Source organism: Bidens hawaiensis, unplaced genomic scaffold, assembly GCF_021521415.1.
Source record: "Bidens hawaiensis isolate Kalapana, Puna unplaced genomic scaffold, B.hawaiensis_p1.1 tig00087594_1, whole genome shotgun sequence".
NCBI lineage: Eukaryota > Viridiplantae > Streptophyta > Magnoliopsida > Asterales > Asteraceae > Bidens > Bidens hawaiensis.
The window spans coordinates 2,001-11,715 of NW_027504293.1; the positions used below are offsets into that span (position 1 = coordinate 2,001).

A 9,715-nucleotide genomic window follows, 5' to 3' on the forward strand; every position below is an offset into this window, starting at 1 on the left:
AATGTATATTTTCGTCCGACCCCCGCGACATCTCCGACCAAGCTTCGCCACTGATTTATGTATCATGAACCTTTTTTTTTCTTTTTGTCCTTGCTGTCTTTCAACTTTTCTTTTAAATCCATTGGTGAACTCAATAATTATTAACCATGAAATCTAACTAAAAAAAATGCATGCAGGAACATGAATCATCAATCACAAACCACAATGAGGCAGATTGGTTGAAGTACTCCACCTTCTTGCCTGATCATCATTGAAATCAGCAAATTTCCAAAAAAAAAATAATAAAAAAATAAAAAGACAGCATCACTGTCCTCATCATTATGACCACCCTACTTGAACCCTAGCTAGTTGCTGGTTCTTTTTCACCAACACACAGACCCTCTTTTTTCTTTTTTACTTTTTCCCTTTATCTCTCTAGAACTCCTTGCATTTGCAGGCCTTTGATACATATACAAATCAGGGTTAACCAAAAACTAACTGTACATCAAAACCCCATGTTGCTAAAGAGAAAAGAAGCATCCAAAAAGAGGAAAAGAATTCAAGAAAAGGTTCATCTCTAGTTCTCTACTGGCACCAAGATATATATATAACAGCAAACTCTAAAAAAAAAAAGAAAGAAAAGGAAAAAAAGAACCCTTCTTTCTGCATGAAAATCATCACCAACATGATTACACTTTATCATCTTATGGGATTTTTTATTTATTGATTGATTTATTTGTTTCTTTCTTTAATATTTTGTATACCCCTTCGGCCCTTCTTCAAGTGTTTTTATATTTGGAGAACAAAGTACGAATATAATTTGTGAATAATATTATCTATTAGAGTTGTTTTGTAGTTCACTTGGTTGTTATGATAATTTATACTTCTTTTGAGCTCCAATAATTAATTAGCCTTTACTGAACTATGTTTATGTTTGGGGTCCTTATAAAGGGTAGCACCCCAAGCTCTTTATAGTTTTTTAAATGGCTAATTTTGATCACTAATCCGCTAACTCGTCTCAATTCCCCAAGTCCCAGAGACCGCCCTTATTAGATACTTATCATATGTGAGAAAATCCCATGACCCAACCTGAAACCTCCTATTTGCTTTTATTTTTTTTGTCATGGGCGATCCAAGACCTCTCTTTTTTTAATTTAAGTCTTTGAGTGTCTCATCTAACTCTTTGAAACTACACTGACTTAATCGCTTATCTCAAATCCTCAAGTACCAAAGAACAACCTCTCACCCTAAGTGTAGTCCCAAATCTTTTGAGTTCCGATCCATGGTTAACAAAATTAAGGTTAATATAGAAAGCTAGAATTTGTCATATCGAATAAACTAAAGAGATAGGTGAACGTGCATGTAATATAGCCTTTGCTTTTCAAGTGACGTCCATGTAGTTCTAAAGCTGAGTTTCATACTAATGGCTTTTCACTTTAGTTTCAAATTGTATATAACTTATAAAATCCAGAAAAAAAAACAATAGATAAAAAATTATTATATATGCTTCCATGTGTTATTTTTTTTAGTATTTTTATTCAACAATTTTAAAAGAATGATGGCATTAAATACAACTCTTTTAAGTGTTAAAAGAAAACAAAAATTAGTCAATCGATTGAAGGGACATACAAGAAACCAAGACCCCATTTAGTTTGGCCTAAACTTAAACGATCACAGTCTACCATGTGGAAATAGGCACGGTTATTGTATGCTATTTATCCAGATGGCTAGATAATGTAAGAGCATCCATAATAGTCAATTTTAGATGTTTTGAGGAGAGAGTACGTACGTGGGTGTTATGGATAAGAGAGTCAGAAATCATTATGTGAGGGAGTGAAGGCGTGGTGGACGTTGTACAAAAAAGCAAAAGAACAATTTTTGTGATCGATGCGATTTTTTTAGTCGCTTTTAGTTGTGAGATGAGTAAATCATAGGATGGATGGGTAGGACTTATGTGAAGCCGGTTTTAAAGCTTCTTATCATGATGGTCTAAACAATAAAATTAGTAAAAAAAATGGATTTTCAAAAAGAACATGAAACATATCAAAATGATAATCATGCAAGTTAGTAAGTATTGTTTAACTTAAAAAAAAGTTGGCATTCAATTTGTGGCCCTTTTTTAGAAGATTTGGATGCCTTGATAAAAGTAGGGAGGAAGGGACTTATTATACAAGTGAAGTAGCTCAAGGTACTACTCCTTATAGCACAGTGTTTTATTGGTTAGATTCGGTCCCATAAAGAAGGTGCAGAGAGAATGGCATCAAGGAATATCACAACATGCATGGCTACAATTTTTGCCTTTTATGGACTCCACATACCCTCTTATTTTTCATTAATATTAAACCCTTGCTTTCTAATCTTAAACCCAGTAGCCTATGCTGCCTCTCAGCTTTTTTGACGAAGTATATTTTTAGTGTAATTCTACTTTTTCGCATGCGTTGCCTTCACACTAAGTAAATCATTTGTGAATCCTTTTGTAGACGTTCGTTGTTCAAAAATAAAAAATCTTTCTATTTTTTTGGAAGTTTACTAATTAACCAATTGTTTAAAATTTTTTAATTATGACGAAATTATATAGTACAAAACAAACGGACGTCAAACGCATAAACGGATGTCAAAACGCATAAAGGAGTTCAAAACTCAATAACCGGGGTCAAAATTTTAAATTTTGACCGAGGAGTTTACTATACTGTTTAAACAGATGAAGCATCTCAACATTTTGACCGAGCATGCTCTTAAGAAAAACTATATATATATATATATATATATATATATATATATATATATATATATATATATATATATATATACGGAGATGGTTAACGTACAAATTAAATTAACGTTAATTGTAAGAATTAACTAGTGTAACTATAGTGTAGTTTAATTACAATTACATTACGATGCATACCACCGTCTTCCTCGTAGAAATAAATAAAAAGACACAGTGTTAAGGAAAAAACCATTGTGTCTTTTTATTTATTATTACGTTTTTTTTTTGTTTATATTTGTACTTGATTGTGTCTTTTTTTTCTTGATATTGTGTTAAATTACTCAACATTGCGTTATATTTTGCGATCGGTTGTGACATTTTTCATTTATCGTTGTGTTGTTTGTTTATTTTCGTCATTGTGTCTTTTCGTCGTTTTTTAGGACCGGAATGACGGGGAAACATTTTAGTTTTTTTTTGTAATTGTTTTTCGTTTTTTATTTATTTTTTTTGGGCAACAAATCTTTCTCACACTCCATATTTTTGTCTCCATTTCCATTTTAATATTTCCCTTAGAAGCCCACGCATTACACATGTTAAATAAATAATTTTATATAACATATCTTAAATTTGTTAAAAAACGTTTTACTAAAAATATTAAAGAATAGGAGTTATGCCGTAATCATAATTTTCTCGGATTCGGGTTAGTTCGGGTTCAGGTACAAGTTTTTTGTGTTGAGTTTCGGGTAAAAGCGACAGCTAGCCATACCGACTATTGAAAAGACAAACTATTCATCCAATTTACCAAGCTAAAACGTTAAACGGGTATTTTTAAATTTTAAAACACTGGACATTTTCATGTATCTTCAATAATCAACCAGTTACTGTAACACCCAAATGTGAGCCCTAACTTCTATTAACCACCACCATTAACATCTCACGCACCACATTATCTTCATCTTCATCTTCACTGTGCCCTAACTGGTCACTTGACGCCAATTACAACTTCATCCGCGGCAATTCAAAACGACTGCGTCTTATCGAATCGAGTTTCGGTAACCGGTACTCGAGTTCTGTTTGCTTTCGCCTCGGTTTCGGTTCTGGTATGCAGTTGATTTTCGGCGTTTTTGGTTATTGATCTGATTATGTGTTTGCAGTGTGTATTGGATAAATTGTGAGATAGGAATGTATGCTAGATGAGGATTTTTAGGATTATATGTGTAGTTGTGATGGAATAGAGCTGTGTATTGATTCTGGTTTGCGGCATTTTTGGATGCGTTTGTAGTGTGTATTGGTTTACTAGTTTTCTTTGCATTGGTTATGTTATGAGATAAAAGTGTATGCTAGATGTAGATTTTAGAATCATATGCTTCCTTGTGATGGCAAATGACTAAATGGTGAATTCAATAAGCAGCCAGCTCATGTATAAGTGTATAATCAATGTTGTAAAACTCGCCTAGCAGGCGTTAATTGGGCGGTGGGGTACCGACTAGCGATTAATCGGGATATATATATATATATCCATAATGTTTTAAGCTTATAAATCCGATTTTAGTAATAGGCATATATTTTTTTTCAAATGCTTTAAATATTTTGACCCTTTTTGACCGAAATTTGATCAATTTTGACTGCCACCGAGAATAATCACACTTGAGAATATTAGCTGAAGTCGCATCGGCAACCCAGTGGTGATTACCGAGTGACCGGCGACTAAACGCTGCCTAGAACAGATTTTTACAACGCGGTATAACTATGAAATCATTTTTTTGGTTGTTTCAACCATTTTTTAATTGGATAGAGCTTTAAGTTTACATTAAAAGGCTAAAGATATCTGAAGTTCGTAGAGGTTAGCCTAATAGCCAAAATAATCGACAAACAAATTGAGCGAAAAATTGTCGATGGTTTGGCTAAGCCATTTTCTAAAAACATAATTTTATGGTTCGGTTTTCGTAATGGGCTCGACTCGTTTGCACCTCTAATGTTAACTAATTCACCTTTAAGACACTTCTTGATTCTTATGGTTAACTAGAGGTGCATAAACCGGGTGTTCTCATGAACCGGAACATGGCATGATTAACAAAAGTCAAAACTGGGCGAGGGTAGGAACCGGTTCCAGGTATAGTAAGGTATTTGACCGGTTCCAGTGGGTTTTTTTCGGGTTTTGGTTAGAGTCGGGTTTTGACCGGGTATTGGCGGAACCGGTTCCACCTGGTCGGTTCCTCTTCCGGGGGAAACCCAAAGCCCAGTCCGTACCCGCGGGTCGGGTCCGGTTCCGGTTGTTTAGTGCACCTTTATGGTTAACCAATAGAGTGGTTTCCAGGGGAGGCTCGGAGGGTGTGTGAGTCGCACCATCGGCCGGACCACATAAGTTTCGGGGGCACAAAGTTTTTTTATACATATTGTATATATATGTTTTTTGGCGTTAAAAATAAGGTTATTTGCGATGGTTTATGAGATAATTACATGCTAATGGTTTCTGCTTATAATAAATCGGGCGATAAAAGTTTTATCCATGTACACTAGCGAATAAAAAATTTTCGTTAAGACCTAAGGGCCTTTTTATTTTGGCTCGGCCGAGGTATTTAAATTCTCGAAGACAGCCCTGGTGGTTTCACCCTCCCTTAAGTACACATTCATCACTGTCTATAATTAACAAAATGTTAGGACATAAAACGCTTTTCAAGATCGGTCCTTGTCTTGTTTGTTTGTCCGTTAGAGTCATTTATGTTTGTTTGTCTGTCAGTGTCTGCTAACGTCGGTTTACAATACTAACGCTACGAACACGAACACGAACACGAACACGAACACGAACACGCCCACAAATTTTTATCCGTAATTTCTACTCCTGTCCGCAACCCCTCTTTGTCGCCAACAGCCGTATCATCCCACCGGTGTTCCGATCACTCTTCTCCTCCGCCACGCCACCATCTCTCATCATACATTTCCATCATCCAAACGCAAGTATCCGTTCAGACGGAGAGAAATCGAGGAATTGAAGCCCTAACTCTGCAAACGATGATCTCAATTCTCCCTAATTCGAGCCCTAATAAGTTCAGTTTGGTGATACAAGAACCAGTTGACTCCGATTCGCTGCGTAATACTTACCGCCCGCCTGATTATTACAAATACATTTCATCTCTCTCTTTCAATTAGCCCCAAAAACAGGCGAGCTAGGGTTTTCACAAAAGTAATCGTCAACGGAGAATAGAGTGGAAAGTGATAAGATGAATTACATCCTCTCAAGGTAGTATTATTTATGCATATGCTTACGCACAGTTGTTGATTTGGTGTCTGTCTGCTATCGGATCTATGAATATAGCTATAGTTTGAAGTTTAAACATTAATTAATCAATTAGGTGATTGCAATCGGAAGCTGTTAGTACTCAAGTTTATTTATTCGTTAGGTTTGCAGGTTTCTCTTCAATTTGATTTGTCAATTGAGCATCTTATTATTGTAAGAAGAATAACTCAACTGTCATATCTCTATATTGTTTGATGTAGGGATGTGTATGATTCAGTTCGGTTATTAGCTTAAACCGGGTTAACCTATCGGTTCGGTTTATTTGATTAGTTTGTCAGTTTTCGGTTTGGTTAATACTTAATAACCAAAATCAAACTTAGGCTAAAGTTTTTGCTTAATTGGATGCACATTATATACATGAAATGAAGGTGAACAAATCACAGCATATAATAAAAAACATATTTGCTGTCAGACACACTGTGATATGAAATATAAACCCTGCTTATGATCTGTAATGTAATCCGTTAATTGATAATTCATTAATCTGTTATATTATTATGAGTATATGTATTTCGGTTTTGGGTGTTTTTGTTATTTGACATCCATCAATCTGTTTTGTTGTATTCAGGGCAGCTCTAGATCTTAAAAGTCGAGTTTTCCTTGTTGAATTTGAGAAGTTCCGCTCTGAAAAGAATCAATCAAGCTACCGGTTCAACGGATTCAAATACGGATCGTAATTAAGCAGGTGAGCTTATTCGAAGCCCTAATTAGCTGATTCTAATCGTTCTGAGTTAACTCGTAAACTATTATTATTATTATGATTGTTATAATTCCGGTTCGATTCGTTGTTATTAAGCTTGATTCAGAACCCTAACTCGTCCAATTGTTGAATTATTATCAGTTTGTTGAATAACTCAAGCTATCATATCAACTGATTCAAATACGGATCGTAATTAATCAGGTGAGCTTATTCGGAGCCCTAATTAGTTGATTCGTAAGCTGTTATTGTTAATGTTATAGTTCTGGTTAGATTCGTTGATAATAAGTTTGTTTGCACTTTGATTTGGAACCTTAATTAGTTGATTATAATCGTTCTGAGTTGATTCGTAAGCTGTTATTGTTAATGTTATAGTTCTGGTTCGATTCGAGCATAATAAGTTTGTTTGCACTGCGATCTGGAACCCTAGTTAGTTGTTACGAGTTGATTCGTAATCTGTTATCATTAATGTTCGTGCATAATAAGTTTGTTTGCACTGCGATTATGAACCCTAGGATGTTCAATTAGATCATAATGTGTTGCTAGTTCATGATTTGAACCCTAATTTTGCACTATGATTGTTACTGGAAGCAGGATTTGCTAGATGTTATAGTTTTGTTCGTTAATCGTTTGTATTTTAATATTTGAAAATGTTTAGATGATGTAAGCATCTGTTGGTACCTTTAATCATATCAAATCCTTCTTTACGTCTCATTATTTTGATATAGGTTTAGGGTTTGCTTATGATTTCTGTTTATCTCTTAACATCAATGGACTGGAATTTGTTTAATCGTCTTTTAAATCATGCATTCAATGTTTTATGTTCGTCAATGATCACTTATAGTTGGATATTATCCCCTTTGCCTTTTGCCCCAAATTTCAGTTTGTATATGTGTGTTCTGTTGTGTACATACAATTATGCTGAATAGATCTAAAATTTGTGTGATAGGATCATATGAGTGGGAATAGGAGTTTCGGTAGCAATTATAACCGATGCAGCCAAACAAGGAAGATATCGATAGGGGTCATGGTTGATTCTTCCGCCAAAACGAAGAGCCAAAATGTGAAAGGAGTTTTGACTGATTTGCAAACTTCAAAAGAGTTCCCTACAGAAGGTATACATAAAGGGAAAGAAGGCATATCTCCAGATTTGGGAACGCAAAACAAGCCTCCAATTCAGGAATCATCTCAACAGGTTCATACAAAAACTCCGTATCAAAACATGCCATATTCAGAAGCAAATGGTCATCAAAACAAGGTACCAAGTTTCCCTTTGCAACCAAGTGGTAGCAAGAAAGTTGGTGGAATGGAGCCTGGTTCGTATTTTGCAAATCAGATGTTAAACCTGCAAGCCATGAATGCTAGTGAGCTAAAATCAAAGATTGACAGTTATCAGAAGGAGAAAGAGTCTTCATATGCAACTCCACAGAGAGAGCTTGAGCCAAAGAAAGTAGTTACAGAGCAGGGAACAACTGAAAAGAGGAAACAGTGGGCCAGTAACATTAAGATTGAAAGTGCAAGAATTACTTGAAACCGTTTGTTCACCTAATAAGAAACAGCCCAACTCTGAGACGTTTGAAATGGATGCAAATATCTAATTTCTCTAAGACTAAGGACCAGACGATACCGGGATCCGTTGATAGATCCAGATTCGCATCCGCCCATCTAAGAGATTTCTTCTTTTCAGCAAATAACATGAGAAGAGCCTTTACTTTCCTTGTTTTTAGTCAAATGCGCGCTAGCGCGCTACAACTAGCACCGGGCCTCGGCAGCCCTCCTTTCTTATCTATTTTCATAAAGTCAAAGCCCAAGTCCACAACCGATGGACATGACGGTTTGCACACAAGAAAAACCAACTCTCAGACTTTTGAAATGCGTGCAAATAATTCAAAGCCAATGTCCACTACAGATGGAAATGATAGTTTGCATACAAGAAGAACCAACTCTGGAAGTGTGGATAAAATCAGGAGACCATTGACTCGATCTGTGACCGGAAAGAAACCTCAAGCTCAAAAGCCAACACCAAAAAAACAAACTCCATTGTTTCAATCTAAACAAGCTCAGTTTGAAGAGAATGCGTTCTCTTTTGTAGACACTTGGTCAAAGAGATCCACCACAGATGATAATCATGGTTTTAAAAGTTTTAAAAGAAAGGAAAGAGAGATATTTGGAACCAAAGTTCAAGATACTGACAGGAAGAAAACTAAAGCTGCTGCCATAAATGTGTCATTGTTTAAAAACAGAACACAAGATAGTGGAACGTTAAGCCAGATACAGAAATGAAAGATAAAAAGAACCACCAATTTGGAGGTAATAACGGGTCGGGATCATACAACAATGTAAATATAGATTCTTTTTGCCAAATATTCTTTAAAGGACAATGTAGACCCAACATTTGAGTTGAAAACAGCTGTTAATATCTCACCCCCTGTATCTTTGTTCTAACGGGCCACGGGATGGCGTGTGGTCATATTTATTGATCCGATCCTTTCTTATGGTCATAAAATATTGTATGGCAGTTTCCTAGTCTGAATTTATGATCCGATTCAGTGGTTCGACCCATCCTCAGTTTTTCCTCCGACTCGTGTACTACCCCATTGCCAACACGACTAAAATTTCGAACGGGCCACGGGGTGGCTTTAGGTCATAATTATTGATCCGATTCTTTCTTATGGTCATAAAATATTGTATGGTAGTCTCCTAGTCCGAATTTATGATCCGATTCAGTGGTTCGACCCATCCTTAGTTTTTACTCTGACTCGTGTACTACCCCTTTGGCAATACGACTAAAATTTCGAACGGTCCACGGGGTGGCGTGAGGTCATAATTATTGATCCGATTCTTTCTTATGGTCATAAAATATTGTATGGCAGTCTCCTAGACCGATTTTATGATCCGATTCAGTGGTTCGACCCATGCTCAGCTTTTCCTCCGGCTCGTGTACTACCCCTTTTGGCAACACGACCAAAATTTCGAAAGGGCCACGGGGTGGAGTTTGGTCATAATTATTGATCCTATTCTTTCTTATGGT

The 9,715-nt window shown here is 36.0% G+C and overlaps 1 pseudogene; it reads left to right on the plus strand.

Moving 5' to 3' along the window:
- The first annotated feature begins 7,344 nt into the window (after positions 1 to 7,344).
- On the plus strand, positions 7,345 to 9,129 carry LOC143607840 (uncharacterized; annotated as a pseudogene).
- The last annotated feature ends 586 nt before the right edge of the window (positions 9,130 to 9,715 follow it).